We start from the raw sequence: 17,314 nt of genomic DNA on the forward strand, positions 1-17,314 counted from the left end.
GGTGTAATCAGTATTGTGTTACCGTGTCAAATGCACGATAGTGTGGGAGGCCTTTTCAAACAGGGATGGGGTAATCATATAGGAAATACACTATTAAAGCTGTAAAATAAGAAAATCTGAACACTGGATAACAGCCAGACAGGAAGAGGCAGCAATAAGAAAGTATTTGAGTTTCTCCCACATCCATACAGTGACGGCTGCCAAGGCTACAGAGAAACAGGAAACTGAAGGAACAGATTTAGTCAAGGGGACTGGCTATGACAATGAGGGGAGGGCTTTTGAAACTTAATTCCTTTTTCTTTTCCTTTGGCTGTGTGTATGTGTAAGCGTGCATGTCTTTTTATTTCTATTAACGTTGAGACAATCTGGAGAGCAGTACTGGAGCATTGCCTTCACAGCCCTGATGGGGAACTAATCTGCATTTGTATACTGCCACTTCATTAGCAAAGAAACTAAGAATTGTCAAGGTAAGTCTGAGGCAATACTTCTTTCAGTGTTAGTTACCTTAATTAGTGGCCTGCCGTGAATATTTACATTGGAGCATATGATTCTACCCTATATCTATGAAATGTGTTCAAATGTTGATAACATTGCCTGGTGAGAAAGATAAATTATATGCTTTGTCGTAATGCAAGAGCATGCTTCATAATCAGATGCCAGAGTTTCACTCTTTAATGTGTACGCAGGGCAAAAGTAGTATTTATCAATAAATTATAGCTAATATGGTTCCCGTAAATGGGGCCAATACTTAAGAGCTTGCCAGTCAAGTTAAGCTTTATTTGTTTAAGGGCAGGTTGGGAGGTTTTGTTTCGACTATGAGCAGTGACAAGGGTGAGGAGTGTTGACGGGTTTAGGATTGGAGGAAAAGGTTCCTGATATGTGCCGCGTGTGGCAAAATTATAATCGTGCTGTTTGGATTTGATTCCTGCCTGGGAAGAGACATTCCTCTCTCCTCCCTGCCCTCCCCCACTCTCCAACAGCAGCGAGTGATGCCCGACCAAACCACTCTGAATGAAGCTCACTTCTCAAACACGCGCTACCCTTGTCAGTGTGAGGGCAGAGAAATTCTCAAGCAGCAGTGCAGTTTAGATGCGCTCTGCCTGAAGGTTTGCCGATTTGTTTCAATTCTGACTATCAAAAGGTCAGAAAGTTGCTGACAGCTGGTATGCGCTCACCACAGACATTAACTCCTGTGATGCAGGGTGTCGGTCTGAAATGTCAACAGGCCATTTTCCTCCACGGATCCTACTTGGCCGGCTAAGTTCCTCCAGCAGTTTGTGTGTTGTTACGTAACTCATCACAGACAGGCACGCTTGGACTAATATCCCGCTCACCACAAACCACCAGGCTGGCAAAGCTGGCATCCCAAGCTGGCAGAGGCAGAAATGATCCCCTGGGTGTTAACCTGGCATTGGAAGTAGATTGGACCCCTCTGACAAAGTTTCCCTCACCTTCCCCGGATCTATCTATCACGTCCACAGTTCCCGGGCAATCTTCCCTCCTTTCAATAGATCACCAAAAAGAATGTTGAGGATCGAAACATCCCTCGACTTTCATCTCCTTCTCTGTCACGAAACTCTTCGTCTCTGCTCTTCAAGTCCAGGGGATCATTGAAGCAAGGAAATGAACCAACACTGTCTGGTCCACAGTGAACCAGTGTCAATGCGTTGGTGCCTACCTGAGCCACAAAGTCTGGTTTGTGTTTTCAAAGGCTGGGCTGGTTTACATAGCAGGAGAGACACACATTTCTACGGCGCCCTTCGCAATGGTCCTCGCCACCTCACAGCCAACAAATTTCTCTTGAAGTTTTAATATATGCGGTCAAATTATGCATTGCAAGCTCCCACAAACAGCAGTGGCATAGTAAGTAGATAATCTGCTTCTTCCGTGAGGTTGATCGGCAGGGTAAATTTCAGCCGGAGCCGGGTGCTGCCATTTTCCTTTAAGGTGGTGCAATAGGGTTTTGTACAGTCACCTGCGAGAGTGGGTCATCACCTCAGCATGATATTAAGGTGTCAGACCAGAGACCAGAGACCAGAGACCAGATTTTTGGTGCAGACCATTAAATCACTGACTTCTAACACACTACTGAGAGAGTGACCCCCCCCCCCCCCCCCACTGCCAGTGACAGCTGACACACATTTATACAGTCCTGATTGCTAGCTGTACTATTTTTCCTGGCTCCAAAGTCAATGAGCATAGAACAGTACAGCACAGGCCCTTCAGCCCATGACATTTGTGCTGACCGTGAATCCACTTAAACTAATCCCTTCTGCCTGCACATGACCTGTATCACTCCATATTTATGTGTCTGTCTAATAGCCTTTTAAACACCGCTAACACATCTGTTTACACCACCACCTCTGGCAGCATATTCCAGGCACCTATCTGTGTCTGTGTAGAGAAAACCTTGTCCTGCACATCCCCTTTAAACGTCCCTGCCACCTCATCTTAAACCTATGTCATCTGGTATTCAACATTTCCACTCTAGGAAAGCAATACTGGCTGTCTCCCCTATCTACCCCTCACATAATTTTATAAACCTCTATCAGGTCTCCCCTCAGCCACCGACGCGCCAGAGAAAACAACCCAAGTTTATCCTTTATAACTCATGCCCTGTAATCAAGGCCGCATCCTGCACCCCCTCCACGGTCTCCATAGACTTCCTGCGATGGGGTAACCAGAACAACATGCCAGGCTTCAAGTGTGGCCTAAGCAAAGCTTTGGTTACCTTGTTTGCTCTCTGAATATTGATTACTTCCCAACTTTGCCTTGATGGCGTGATCAGTGTGCTTTCATTACCCCCCCCCCCCCCCATTAATTTTTACCTGCTCTGCTGACTTCTTGCTCATGTATTAATCCACTTCCAGTCCCTTTCCGTGTGCTTATCCCTCAGCTGCAAGCTCGCGTAAAACGGAGGATTATTCCAATCATCCACACGCAATGCCCAAGAATTCTATGGGACTGATATCTCCCATTGTCATCCTTGCTTCCTGCAAGATCTAGCTACATCAGGGGTTCCAAATCTTGGTTAATGGTAGGGGTCCATGGCATAAAAAAGGTTGGCAACCCCAATCTACATAAGAGCAAGAATTCTACTCCCCTTGGCTTTGGTCAGCTTGGTAAGTGGGTGAAATCAGGCACTTGCTGTCTTGAGCACCATCATTTGCCTGATGTGTAGAAACATTTAAAATTGGCTCCACAAAAGTTAGTGGATACAGTCCAGTCCATCACGAGTAAAGCCCACCCCACCACTGAGCACATCTACAAGGACCGCTGTGACAAGTAAGCAGTATCCATCATCAGGGACCCCCACCTTCCAGGCCAGGCTCTCTTCTCACTGCTGCCATCAGAAAGAAGGTCCAGGAGCCTCAGGTCCCACTCCACCAGGTTCAGGAACAGTTATAACTACAACCTTCAGGCTCCTGAACTTGTCCAGATAACCTCACTCACCACAACTCTGAACTGACTCCACAACCTATGAACCCATTTTCAAGGGCTCTACAACTCACGTTCTCAGTATTACTATTTATTATTTTTTAATTTGTTTGTTTATTTATTTATTATTTGTTTTTTTTTGTGTCTGCACAGTTTGGCTTTTTTGCACAATGGTTGTCAGTCTCTGTGTAGTTTTTCACTGATTTTATTGTATTTCTTTGTTCTACTGTGAATGCCTGCCAAAAAAATGAATCTCTAAGTGGTATATGGTGACAGATTTGTGTTTTGATAATAAATTTACTTTGAACTTAGAAATTATTGAACTTTGTGCTTGCACTGGCTGTGATATCATGGGTCAGCGAGCAATTTGTGTGTCCAGACCTCCTCTGTCACAGAGATTCACCATTCCATCAGTACGATTTTTAAAGAGCACAGCTTGGGCTGGAGAACTGATGCACTTCCGAGCCACTCACAGCAAAGAGTGCAGATGCTGGAATCTGGAGCAACAAACGATCTGCTGGAGGAACTCAACGGGTCAAGCAGCATCTGTGTGGGGAAAGGAATCATTTGTGTTTCGGATCACCCCACAGACGTCGCTTGACTCGCTAAGGTCCTCCAGCTGATTGCTTGTTGTGTAAGTGGGGAACTGCAAGAATGTTGAACCTTTTATTCACTTAATCAGACGGCCTTTTGTGATCAGGAATATTGTGTTCCATTCTGGTCGCCTCACTATAGGAAGGAAGAGCAAGCTTTAGAGAAGGTGCAGAGGAGATTCACCAGGACGCTGCCTGGATTAGAAAGCATAGCTTATGAGCGAACTCAGGCTTTTCTCTCTGGAGCAAAGGAGGATGAGAGGGGACTTGATAGAAGTGTACAAGATGATAAAAGGCAAAAATCAAGTGGGTTGCTGGGGACTTTTCCCAGGGTGGAAATGACCAATACCAGGGGGCATAATCCTTAGATGAATGGAGGAAAGTATGGGAGGGGATGTCAGAGGAATGTTTTTTACACAGAGTGGTGGGTCGTTCTGGAGGGGTAGAGGAAGATACATTAAGGGAACTTGAAGAAATTCTTAGATAGGCACATGGATGATAGAAAAATGAAGGGCTATGTAGGAGGGAAGGGTTAGATTGATCTTGGAGTTGGTTAAAATATTGGCACAACATTGTGGGCCAAAGGGCAATGTCTTATGTTCTTGTCATTCCTGCTGCTCTCACAACCATTCACAAATCTTGGATAAGCTGCATTCTGGTGGTTTGCATAGTTTCGAAACCTGTGGAAGTAATTCAGTGCTTTCGACGCCCGCTGCCCACAAATAGATGTTAGCTGATTGTATTTGACTGAACACCATCCTTTCCTGTTGCAAATGGATCCAAGAGTAAAGGGCATAGGTTTAAACTGAGGACTAAGAGATTTAGAGGGATTTTTTTTTTACCCCCAGAGGAAGGCTGGAATGTGGGACACACTGCCTGAAGGGATGGTGGAGGCTGAGGCTCTCACTACACTTATCAATCATCTGAGTGAGCCCTTGAATTGCCAAAGCAGAGAAATCTAGAGAGGACGGTGGGTAAAGGGGGTCAGTATCAGCGGGAGGTTGATTGATGGTTGGCACAGGCATGGTGAGCCACAGGTCCTGTTCCCATGCTGTGGCGATTAAGAGAGGTGGAGAAGTTCTGTAGAAACATTTTAAAACCACCGAAGTTCAACACTCCACCACCCCAAAAGGAAAATAGTGCAATTTCACAGCAGGAAAATTAAAGTTTGTGATGCAGAGTACAAATCAGTGCGAGAGAGAGAGAGAAGGGAGGAAAGAGAGAGCACTCTGGAGCAATTTTGACCTCTTCCTGGCCTTGCACTCCCCACCCCCTCATTGCCATCCCACTGCCTCATCAGCTCAGCCTCCTGTGAATCAGGAACAGATAAAAACAACTTTCACAATCTCCATTCATCATAATCTGCTGTGGCTCCGCTGCTCAGTAATTACAGCAGAACAACTGTCTGTGCCGGAGACCTGCCCTTGCCTTTCTCCCTCCCACCCATTTATCAAAATAACCGAGCCTTCAGCAGGTAACAAATTCATCTTGATGTCTTCTCCCTTGCAATCGTGGCAAAAGAGGCATTTTGCTTTCATGTCATTCTCGAGCTTTCTATTACACCCACAATTTCCCTCAGCCTGAAGCTCTTTGTAATATTCTCATCCAAAACAAGCATCTATGAGAACGAAAGTAACACCCAACAAATACTGGAGGGATTAAACAGAATCTATGGAAGTGAATAAGCAGGCGATGTTTCGTGCCGAGAGAACTGTCATTGGACCAATGTGCCAGTCTTTCAGATCAAGTCTGGGATGCTGCCTGGCATTTGCAAAAGATCCCACAACACTGTTTCTCAATTGGAGGTTTGGACTGCGTGCTCATCACCAGCAACCGCACCCGCCCCCCCATTTTGAGTTTGCCAAAATTTCTCCCTCAGACAATGCCACAGAGGCAGAATGATCAGCCTTTTACCCCATTCATGTTTGCGGGAGCTTACTCTATGCAAATCAGCCTGTTTCCCCGTAACAGCAACATCAAGTTCAGTGATTTGGGGAGTACTTAGAATATAAAGAAAAGCCCTAGTTCACTTCATCTTTCCTCATAAGACATGATCTCTAATCCAGGCAGCATCCCGGTAAATCTCCTCCACACCGTCTCTAAAACTTCCGCGTCCTTCCTATAATGAGGTGACCAGTGTAGCCTAACCAGAGCTACAACATCACCTCACAGCTCTTGAACTCAATCTAGTGCAGGCTCACACAACATGCGCCTTCTTAACAGCCCTATCAACTTGTGCGGCAGCTTTCAGGGATCTGTGGACGTGGACCCCGAGTTCCCTCTGTTCCTCCTGTTATTGACCTTGTATTCCACCTTCAAATTCAACCTTCCAAAGTGAATCACTCTTCAGTTCTCCAGGTCGAACTCTGGAGACTCTGGTAAACTTGCTTCCTTCAGTCTCTTAGTCCTTGTGCATATCAGATGTAGATTTCCACTGGTAACCACATTCTGAAAGTGTGGGAAGATTACATCTGGCAACCATTTCTGGGTTTTTTTTTGCAATGTTAATGAAGGGCATGCCATATTCCAAAACTGTTTAACAGCTGGTGGAGTACTTTAAAAGTGAATAATTCAAAATCACAAGAATGATCCCAGGACCAAAAGGTCCAACATATGAGGAGTGTTTGTTGTCTCTGGGCCAGTATTTGATGGAGCTCGGAAGGATGGGGGGGGATCGTATTAAAACCTGCCGCATACTAAAAGACCGGGACAGAGTGGATGTGGAGAGGATGCTTCCACTAATAGGAGAGTCTATGACCTGAGGGCACAGTCTCAGAATAAAGGAACAGCCCTTTAAAACTGAGATGTGGGGGAATTTCTTCATCCAGAGGATGGTGAATCTGTGGAATTCGTTGCCACAGAGGGCTGTGGGGGCCAAACCACTGGGTATATTTAAGGCAGAGATTGATAGGCTCTTGATTGGTAAGGGGGTTAAAGGTTACAGGGAGAAGATGGGCGAATGGGGTTCAGTTAAAAAAAATCAGCCATTATTGCTGCAGCCTCAATAGGCCAAATGGTCTAATGCTGCTCCTATATCTTATGGTGTTGTGCTGTCGGTATTGGTTTACTGTTGTCACACAGAGTAAAAGCATTTGTTTGCGTACCATTCAGACAGATCATTCCATACACAAATACATTGAGGTAGCACAAAGGGAAACAGAGGGCAGAATATAATGGTACAGTTACAGAGAAAGTGTTGTACAGGTTGACAACTAAAGTGCAAGGGTCATGACAAGGTGGATTGGGAGGTCAAGTGGGCATCATTTCCCATATAAGCGGCCCATTCAAGGATCGTACTAAAGCGGGATGGAAACTGTCCTTGAGTCTGGTGGTACTTGCCCTCGATAATTTGTATCTTCTGCCTGTCATGAGGGGCAAGACAAGAGAATGTAGTAGCGGGCAGCGGACACAGCATTGCAGAGGATAATTATGGCAGAGGTACTGCTGCGTAACCTTATTGTTTGTGATCTGTTGGCCAGGAAGCAGAGGGGGAGTCAGAGTCCTACGTCTAGTTTTTTTTTAATTTCATTTAATATGCCAGAAATTGTCCTGATTTTGTTTACAATGCAGATACCATCCAAAAGCAAGTTGTCATTGCAGTAATAAATCTGGGAAATCTCCCCATTAACTTGACAAGGTCAGCAACAGATAGCGTTCCTAATCCATTTAAAAGCTCTCAAAGTGAATGGGAAGAAAACACACCCACTGATTCCCAGTATGAGTTATTTGTTATATATTTTTTTATTTTGCACAATGGCCGTTTGTCTGTCTTTGTGTGTAGTTTTCAACAATTCTACTGTATTTTTTGTGCTGTTGTGAATGCCCACAAGAAATGAATCTCAGGGTAGTATACGGTGACATATACATACTTTCATAATAAATTGACCTTGAAATTTGAAAGTCTCCTGTGACGTGCCTCAGGATGTTGAACCACATCAGTGGGTATGATATCAATCTGAGTGGGCTGTGGGAGTAAGAAACCTCTGGGCCTGAAGATCCACAGAGTTTCCCATTGCAAGAGAGTGGAGGTAATCCAAGGAAGCCACATTAATGATCAGAATGATCTTAGTGAGATACAAATCCAATCATTGGATCAGGTCATTAACTCCGTTAGTTCCTCTGCTAAGTTAAACTGTAGCTGGTCCCTTTGCTGTACACTTGGCTCACACATGACTACACGGCCAAAGACCCGATAAATCACATTATTTAGTTCGCTGATGACATGACAGTGGTGGGGCTCATCAACAACGATGAGACAGCCTAAGGAGAGGAGGTAGCAGATCTTGAGGCCTGGTGCCAGGTAAACAACCTCTTCCTCAATGTCAACAAGACAAAGGAGATGGTTATCGACTTCAGGAGAACTTGCACCAGTCACACCCCTCTTTACATCGATCGCACAGCAGTGGAAACTGCAAACATTTGGTGTGCATCACACGCAACCTCTTACGGTCCCAAAACACATTGTACACAGTCAGGAAAGCTCACCAACACTTCTGCTTTCTGAGGAGGCTGAGGAAAACTGAACTTTGCACATCCATATGCATTCCACAGACGCACAGTAGAGAGCATCCTAACAAGCTATGTCACTGTTTGGTGCAGAAACAACGGTACAGACAGGAGGGCTCTACTACAGCTAGTCAAAACTGCCCAACGCATCACCGGCACCAGCCACCCACCATCAAGGACATACGTACAGAAAGGTGCCAGAAAAGAGCCTGCAATATCATGAAGGATCCCACCCACCCTGCTCATGGACTGTTTGTCCCACTCCCGTCAGGGAAGAGTTTATGTAGCATCCACACCAGGACCACCAGTCTCAAAAACAGTTACTTTCCTAAACAGTAAGGCTGATCAGCACCTCCACCCACTAACCTACCCCTCCACACCCCCAGCCACCACTACGTTATCATTTCCTGTCAGTCACCTTATGCACAGACACTCCTGTGCACAGTGTCACTTTATGGGCATACAATCAATCTATATACAGTATACAAGCTATCTGTAGTTATTGTGTTTTTTTATTATTGTCTCTTATCTTAATGTGTTTTTTTTTGTGCTGCATCGGATCCGGAGTAACAATTATTTTGTTCTCCTTCACACTTGTGTACTGGAAATGATATTAAACAATCTCAATTCTTGATTCTGATTCTGTGCACTCCAGGTCCCACAGCCTTCAACCTGCTTATTTGTACAAACCAATCAATATCATCTTTGAAACTTGTCTCAACAGATTATTTTTTGTGGAGAGAGTGTTACAAATTTTCACAACCATTCATGTGAAGGAAGGAGTTTAAGGACTTGGGCGTTGAAGATTATTAGTATGACTGAATGTCTCTAAGTTTGCCATCGCCAGGTCAAAGTGGGCTTGCAGTCATTCTGACTGTTGGAACAGGAGGGAAAGTCAAACCAGAGTTGATAACAAAACAGAAATTAGGACAGGTCACCAAATACAACCCCATGAATCACTAGTCTACACTTTGGAGAAGAATAGTCAACATTTCAGTTCTCAACCCAAGATCTCAACTGTGCTTTTTCTTCTATGGTTGTGCCTGAACTGCTGAGTTTCTCTAGAAGTTTGTTACTCTAGATTCCAGCATCTGCAGTTTCTTGTGTCTCCAATCTCTCAACAAGATTGTATCACAATTATCAATAATGTGTGTAACATTCAAAGTTTTTTAGGTGAAGTGATAAGGATTAATGACCTACAACTTTGGTTTCTACATTGTTCTTCACACAAAAGTTAGATGTTTCGGAATATAATGACACTTGACCAGGGGCCCTTTACAAATGCAGTCAGCTCTGTTACCTCCTGTTAAAATAGCACATGGGCAAGTAGGCTGGACTGCATAGATGCCAACATTCTCAAGAACAAAATAATACAGGTCCTACTGTATGAAGTCAAGAAACATAAGCTTCATCATTATTTCATATACAATGAGAGCAAGAAATATCTTTTACAGGGCTAAGCACTTGATGCTCCCCAAGACCACCAAGTTATCAACTCACCGATATTTGTGTTTTATATCCAAAAGTAATCAAAGATCCCAGTTTCCTGAGGCTGCAGACCCTGTCATAAAAAGAAGGGCAGGTGATCCATGTGTTTTGTCATTGTTTTACTGTTTCCTGAAATGTTCAAACACCAAATCGCTGATCAAACTGTAAAGCTGATTGAGTCACAGCTCCCAGTGGACAAAATCATTTGTCATCTATGACTGTTATGGAGCATTCTAGCACACCAGATCACTTCCTCTTCACTCCCACTTCCAAACAATTTCTTAATTACTCTTAATACTTTAATTCCTGCCTCATTTACTCCTATGAAATGAATTCCAAGGGACCAAAGGACACATGTTGAATCCCTTTGTGAGCATTACCACAGGACCAAATCATTCCCATTGAATATGAGTCCATTGGACCAAATCATACCAATCAATTCCTGATATATAAAATACCATGTTACTAGATCACTCCAAGAAACTACAGAGCCATGGGATTACACTGACTATTACCACACAGCTTTTGACAGCTGAATAATGTGTGTCTATTCCCATCAATTAACTCCCACCATCTACAATTCTGAAGAACAAAATCCCAAGTTCAAGATTCAAAGTTTAAGTTTATTGCCTAATCCTGTACCTAATAAAGTGGCCACTAAATGTATGTTCATGGTCTTCTGCTGCTGTTGCCCATCCACTTCAAGGTTCAATGTGTCGTGTGTTCAGAGACGCTCTTCTGCACATCACTGTTGTAACACGTAGTCACTTGAGTTACTGTCGCATTCCTGTCAGCTTGAACCAGTCTGGCCATTCTCCTCTGACCTCTCTCATTAACAAGGCATTTTCATCCACAGAACTGCCGCTCACTGGATGATTTTGCACCATTCTCTGTAAACTCTAGAGACTGTTGTGCGTGAAATTCCCAGGAGATCAGCAGTTTTTGAGATGACCTATCTGGCACCAACAATCGTTCCATAGTCAAAGTCACTTAGATCACATTTCTTCCCCACTCTGATGTTTGATCCAAAAAACAATTGAACCTCTTGACCATGTCTGCGTGCTTTTATGCATCGAGATGCTGATTAGATATTTGCATTAATGAGCAGGTGCACAGATGAACCTAATAAAGTGGCCAGTGAGTGTAAGTTAACATAAACTTAAATTGGCATAAATTAGATGTATCTTACATTACAAAATAAACTAACAGAATCATGATGACATTGGTGCATGTTGAGAGGTAAAAATAAAATAGCATTAGCATTACAAGTTTAAAAACCCTTTGATCTGAAACTTTAACTGTTTCTCTCTCCATGGATGCTGCTTGACCTGTTGAGTGTTTCAATAATTGTTTTCTTTTCCTTACATTAACATTCCTCATTTCCAAATCCAATTAGGAAAATGGCTTTGGAATCCTGTAGGATTCAAAGGCATCACTTCTCATTCTTCTGAACTCTAAAGGTTATAGGTTCCCAACCTATCCTCATGGGACAATGCCAAGTGCATCTTGAGAAATACACTGGCAAGTCTTCTCACTTTGCCCCCTCAGATCCAAGTATATCCTTTCTCCAGCATAAGGACAACTCAACACACTAAATGCTGGAGGAACTTAGTAGGTCAGGAGGGAAATGGGCAGTTGATACATTAGGCTGAGACCTTTCATCCAGTGAAGATGAAGGGTCTCAGCTTGAAACATCGATTGTTCATTTCCCTCCATAGATGCTGCCTAACCTGTGTTTTGTGAGTTGATCCAGAATCCAGCAACTGCAGTCTTTGTGTCTCCTGCATTTGTGATAGATGGTAGCACAAACAAACTCTTCAGGAATTTTTCCCATTTCTGGCCACTCACATAGATAACCACTCCCTCTCGTCACCCCAACAATATATCTCAATGCCAGACTTGGCCATTCTTTAATCCCCAATCCAGCTGCTCTGTAGCCCTTCCAGGTATGATATCCAGCCCAGCCCCATGTCGTGCCAAAATGGCATCAGTTCTGTGCCATTAATATGTCATTGCCACAATCTGACTTCAAGAAGACCAAAGTTATTTCATTCATGGATCGCACCGTAAAGAAGCAGGACCACGTTATCAGTGGAATCGTGGTCAGAGAGTACTACAGCATAGAAACAGGCCCTTTGGCCCACCTAGTCCATGCCAACCTGATCTTCTGCCTCGTCCCATTTACCTGCACTCAGACCACATGCCTCCCCTCCTATCCATGTATCTACCCAAACTTTTCTTAAATGTTACAATTGAACCCACATCTACCACTTACACTGGCAGCTTGTTCCACACTCACGTGACCCTCTGAATGAAGAAGTTTCCTCTTAGTTTCCCCTTAAATATTTCACCTTTCACCCTAAACCTATGACCTCTAGTTCTACTCTCACCCAAAATGAGGGGGAAAGGCCTGCATGCATGCACTCTATCTATACCCATCAACATTTTGTATACCTCCATAAAATTTCCCTTCATTCTCCTGTGCTCCAGTAAATAAAGTCTTAACCTATACAATGTTCTGTGCAGATGGGAAATAACATCTCCTCCTCACTGACAGTCAACACTGGTGCACCTCAAGGATGTGTGCTGAGCCCACTGTTCTACTGTCTCTGTACCCACGATTGTGTGGCTGGGCATAGCTCAACTGGCATCTATAAATTTGCTGACAACACAACTATTGCTGGCAGAATCTCAGCTGGTGACAAGGAGGCATACAGGAGTGAGATAAATCACCTCGTTGAGTGGTGTCACAACAACAACCTTGCACTCAACATTAGTAAGACCAAGGAATTGATAGTGGACCTCAGAAAAGGCAAGTCGAGGGAACACATACCAGTCCTCATTGAGGGATCAGAAGTGGAAAGGATGAGGATTCAATTTCCTGTGCAACAACATCTCTAAAGATCTATCCTAGGCCCAATGTATGAATGCAGTTATTACAAAGGAGGCATGACAGTGGTTATCCTTCATTAGGAGTTTGAGGAGAATTGGTGTGTCACCAAAGACACTCACAAGTTTTTACAGATGTACTACGGAGAGCATTCTAACTGGTTGCATCGGTGTCTGGTATGGAGGGGCCACGGTACAGGATTGGAAAAAGCTGCAGAAAGTTGTAACCCTATCCAGCTCCATCATGGGCACCAGCCTCCCCACCATCCAGAACACCTTCAAAAGGCAATGCCTCAAAAAGGCAGCATCCACCATTAAGGACCCCCATCACCTAGGACATGCCCTCTTCTCAATTGCTACCATCAAGAAGGAGGTACAGGAGCCCAAAGATACACACTCATTGTTTTAGGAACAGCTTCTTCCCCTCTGCCATCAGATTTCTGAATGGACAATGAACCCATGAACACTACCTCACTATTTATCCCTCTTTGTGCACTTCTTATTATAACTTATAGTTTGTATTACTGTATTGATGTACAGATTAATTAATTACAAATTAATTTTGTGAATGTACTGCTGCCACAAAACAAATTTTATGACATATTCTAGGATTGCCTATTTCTCCTAGGCTGTCCAAGTCCTTCGGCAGACACTCTACTTCCTCACCACTGACTGTCCCTCCATCTATCTTTGTATCATCCACAAACTTGGCCACAAAGCCATCAATTCTGTCATCCAGATCATTGACATATAATGTGAAAAGAAATGGCCCCAGCACCTATGCCCTCTACAATATGTTCAGCATCACTGCGCCAATTGGATTGATTGCTCAGCCTGGCATTGAACCTGTGATCACTTGGATCATGTGGCTTGTTGGCATCAATTACCAAATCTTTCCTTGGTCTTAGAAGCAGGGCATAGCACCGATTCATCAAAACCATTGCAGTGAGTGTCTGATAACAGACTCCACAGACTCAGTTAATAATCCTTGAGTGTAAGAGTAGCAGTTTAACTGAGTGGGCTAAAATGGAAGAAGACAATACATAGAAAATATTTCCTTTCTGGGGAAATCAGGGACATGTGAGCTGTGCCCTTGGGTTTTGAACTAGGATGACCAGAAATGAAACCAGGAACATTGCTTCACTCAAGGGGTGATCGGACCGGAGCTGAAACGGAATTGGGACTATCAGCGTCAGTGTATGCCTTGTTGAGTCAGGAGATCAGGAGCTGAATCATAAATGGAACAGCAGGCTGAGGAGTTGAGGGGTCTCCTCCTGGTTGAAAATCGAAAGAGCCTCCCAAGGCTTTTCTTCTGTTTGTTTTTGTGATGAAAATAAGAAAACAAAAAACAAGATCTCTTGCAAATGCCCAAAACTGCATGGGAACAGTCTGGATTTCACATTTAGATTTCTGCTTTTAATTTGTGCCAACGGGGAATATGATTTGACAGCAAAACAAGTTGAGGATGAAAACAGCTTGCCATTTGAAACCAGGATCTGTCAGCACCACATCCTGTGCTCCATATTTTATTAAAGAGGAAGTTCAGCGACAGTTTAGCTGTACAAAGGCTGAAGGGCTTGAGGAGGGCACAGACCTTTCATAGTCACTGAGGTCTGACTTGTGCGTGCATCGACAAATGAAAAGATGGTGTCAGTGTTGGGAAGCTTTTGGTGCGACTGATCGAAGGGACAAGATTACTCTCAGCTAATCTCCAGCCAAGGTGAGGCTCCTCCACCTTAACCCTCAGCCGACTTTCATGTGAAAGATTAAAAACTTTGAGAGAATCAGTTTCATTCTTTATAGCTGCCAAGAAACAAACTTGGCAGCTTTATGCTAATATTCTCAGCTTCCCAGAAATGCAGGGTTTTGCAATCAGCCAAAAATAAGTCCGTTCCTAACACCCTGCGGTGCTGAACAAATCACAACGGAGGGACACAGCAGCAGCCTGTAGTGGCCTGTCCACCGTCCCTTGATGTCTTGTGCATGTGCCGGCCAATTGAGAGAGCAGCCAGACTTCAGATTAAAGGGAAACTGAATTCCCATGACAGAAACTGGGTTACTAACATATTGACTCGATGTGTCAAAAGTAACTCGGTTCTCCTAATGAGTCATTTTTCTCCTCTTCTTGGAGGAATGGGGTGGAGGATATCCAGAAACTGCATGGATTCAATTAACATGAAACTGGCTGTTGGGTTAAAATATAGCTGAAAAAATTACTCCGGCATTTCGATGGCACAATCACTAAAGGCACTCTTTGGCATACTTCGTGTTTTCTAAATAGAACCCAAATAGTTACAGTAACTTCATCATCAACTGAGTGTTCACTGACCTGCACTGGCTCTCATACCCAAAATGAATTCACACATTGTAATGGCTATTCACTTTCAAGGATCTGAGAGGGTTTTTTGCTAAACTCAGCTTCCTACTGCAGCAAGATGACCTTTCCAAAAGATCAGAGTTGTTTTATGACAAAGCTAAACTTCTAATAAATATTCCTTGCTCAACTCCTTGGTGTAAGCAAGAACCAGTCTTCAGTTCTTAAGACCATAGGATATAGAAATAGAAGTAGGCCATTCGGCCCATCGAGTCTGCTCCGCCATTCAATCACAGGCTGATCCAATCCTTCCGGTCATCCCCACTCCCCTGGCTTCTCCCCATACCCTTTGATGCCCTGGCTAATCAAGAACCTATCCATCTCTGCCTTAAATGCACCCAATGACTTGGCCTTCACAGCCATTCGTGGCAACAAATTGCACAGATTTACCACCCTCTGACTAAAGTAACTTCTCCGCATCTCTGTTCTAAATTGGATGTCCTTCAATCATGAAGTCGTGCCTTCTTGTCCTGGACTCCCCTACCATGGGAAATAACTTTGCTATATCTTTCAGGCCTTTTAACATTCAGAATGTTTCTATGAGATCCCTCCTCATTCTCCTGAACTCCAGGGAATGCAGCACAACAGCTGCCAGACGTTCCTCATACGGTAACCCTTTCATTCCTGTTACCATTCTCGTGAATCTACTCTGAACCCTCCCAATGTCAGTATATCCTTTCTAAAATAAGGAGCCCAAAACTGCATACAATACTCTAAGTGTGGTCTCATGAGTGACTTATAGAGCCTCAACATCACATCCCTGCTCTTATATTCTATACTTCTAGAAATGAATGCTAACATGGCATTCGACTTCTTCACAATTGACTCAGCCTGGAGGTTAACCTTTAGGGTATCCTGCACAAGGACTCCCAAGTTCTTTTGTATCTCCGCATTTTGAATTCTCTCCCCATCTAAATAATAGTCTGCCCGTTTATTTCTTCCACCAAAGTGCATGACCATACACTTTCCAACATTGTATATCATTTGCCACTTCTTTGCCCATTCCCCTAAACTATCTAAGTCTCTCTGCAGTCTCTCTGTTTCCTCGACACTACCCGCTCCTCCACTTATCTTTGTATCATTGGCAAATTTAGCCACAAATCCATTAATTCCATAGTCCAAATCATTGACATACATCATAAAAAGCAGCGATTCCAACACCGACCCCTGTGGAACTCCACTGGTAACCGGCAGCCAACCAGAATAGGATCCCTTTATTCCCACTCTCTGTTTCTGCCAATCAGCCAATGCTCTATCCATGCTAGTAACTTCCCTGTAATTCCATGGGATCTTATCTTGCTAAGCAGCCTCATGTGCGGCACCTTGTCAAAGGCCTTCTGAAAATCCAAATACACAACATCCACTGCATCTCCTTTGTCTACCTTACTTGTAATTTCCTCAAAGAATTGCAGTAGGTTTGTCAGGCGGGATTTTCCTTTCAGGAAACCATGCTGGCTTTGGCCTATCTTGTCATGTACGTCCAGGTACTCGTAATCTCATCCCTAACAATCGATTCCAACAACTTCCCAAACACTGATGTCTTAAAGTAAATTGCAAACAGTCATTTGTTTGAAGTTAAAAGGACACCCAAGAAATATGGAATGCAGAAAGCAGAACTGAAATTCCTTCCTCAAACTTCAGTTTTGGAAACATGACTCATTCACGTGCAATGCTCTTTTATTTTGTAAGAATCATAACTGTGCTTGCGAAACCCTTTGTAGTTTTTCTTGGAATTTGGAAATATTTCATAAATTGGAAATTCTCTGTGGGTGTGAAATATGTGTTCAGAACTATTTGTCTAAACTTAAACGTGTATCGTTAAAATAAACTGTGTTTAAACTATTTTGTTAGCTCAAAGTATCTCGTCCTTGCTAGGGAGGGGGAACCCACTGCTCAGATAGTGGGTATTGGCAGTTCAACCTTGCTGCAGAGGCTGGATAGAGAAGTAATCTAGTCTTTGAAGAACAGGTGGATACTGTATCCATAGACATCTATATCGGATATAGCTTAAAATGTTCTTTTGAGT

General features: G+C 43.6%; 1 protein-coding gene across 2 annotated transcripts in view; it reads left to right on the forward strand.

Annotated features, from left to right (window-relative positions):
• The first annotated feature begins 285 nt into the window (after positions 1-285).
• LOC140741218 (activin receptor type-1-like) overlaps positions 286-17,314 on the forward strand; it is a 109,691-nt gene continuing 92,662 nt past the window's right edge. For both annotated transcript variants that reach the window (XM_073071163.1, XM_073071164.1), the window contains exon 1: positions 286-467. The gene's annotated coding sequence lies outside the window, so the exon portion shown is untranslated. The remainder of the gene's footprint in view (positions 468-17,314) is intronic.

The sequence above is a fragment of the Hemitrygon akajei genome, chromosome 18, assembly GCF_048418815.1.
Source record: "Hemitrygon akajei chromosome 18, sHemAka1.3, whole genome shotgun sequence".
Classification (NCBI taxonomy): domain Eukaryota; kingdom Metazoa; phylum Chordata; class Chondrichthyes; order Myliobatiformes; family Dasyatidae; genus Hemitrygon; species Hemitrygon akajei.